General features: G+C 41.8%; 1 pseudogene; it reads left to right on the top strand.

Annotated features, from left to right (window-relative positions):
* Positions 1–355: 355 nt before the first annotated feature.
* LOC101556113 (60S ribosomal protein L24-like) lies at positions 356–874 on the top strand (annotated as a pseudogene).
* Positions 875–1182: the final 308 nt, after the last annotated feature.

Here is a 1182-nt window from a genome sequence, read left to right as displayed (position 1 = left end):
CCAAGAGCATCCTGCCCACATGGCAGAGCCTGGCGAGCTCTCCGTGGCATATTAAATATTAAATATGCCAAATACAGTAACAATGATGGGTCTCATTCCCTTTACCCTAAAAGAGCCTCCAATGCAGCACCGCTGGAAAGAACAAGTAAAAAGAGGCTGCTAAAATCTCAGGACTAGGACAAATGGAGACGTTACTGGCGCCCGCTTGAGCAAATTGATGATCAGCGGGATGACAGTGATACAGTGACAATGTGATACAGTGATACTGTGGTAGAATGAATAGAAAAAAGTTTTAGTTAAAAAATTAAGACAGTTGCTCTCTTCGCCATCTTTCATCCTCCCAGGAGCTGCAGCCATGAAGGTCGAGCTGTGCAGTTGCAGCGGGTACAAGACCTACCCCGGACATGGGAGGCGCTACGCCAGGCTCGATGAAAAGGTTTTCCACTTTCTTAATTCAAAATGCGAGTCTGCATTCCTTTCCAAGAGAAATCCTCGGCAAATAACCTGGACTGTCCTCTACAGAAGAAAGCATAAAAAAGGATAGTTGGAAGAAATTAAGAAGAAAAGAACTCGTCAGGCAGTCAAGTTCCAAAGGACCATCACTGGTGCATCTCTTGCTGATATAATGGCCAAGAGGAATCAGAAACCTTAAGTTAGAAAGGCTCAACGGGAACAAGCTATCAGGGCTGCCAAGGAAGCAAAGAAAGCGAAGCAGGCATCTAAAATGACAGCAATGGCTGCTGCTAAGGCTCCCACAAAGGCAGCGCCTAAGCAAAAGATTGTGAAGCCTGTGAAGGTTTCTGCTCCCCGAGTTGGTAGGAAATGCTAAGTTGACAGATTCCAATTTTAAATAAACATCTGACTAATAAAAAAAGATTAGGACAGTTTATAAATAGTATATAGACAGTATATACACAGTCAAGAGAATACAGAACTGAACTATGAGCAAATTTAGCATTTGGAGGATAGATGAGAGAGTGATCATTCAAAAACATAGTAAGAGGATGTACATAAACTCTACTCAAAAGTGAAGAGGAGAGTCACTAAAAAATAAAGGTCAAAAATCAACTCTGAAATACTTTTGAAGTATCATCTTCATCATCATCATCATCACATTGATTGTTGATTTTCTTGAGCGGGCTCAGTGATGTCTCCATTTGTCCTAGCCCTGAGATTTTTAGA

Source organism: Sorex araneus, chromosome 9 (assembly GCF_027595985.1).
Source record: "Sorex araneus isolate mSorAra2 chromosome 9, mSorAra2.pri, whole genome shotgun sequence".
Classification (NCBI taxonomy): domain Eukaryota; kingdom Metazoa; phylum Chordata; class Mammalia; order Eulipotyphla; family Soricidae; genus Sorex; species Sorex araneus.
This window is presented reverse-complemented; position numbering and strand designations above follow the sequence as displayed.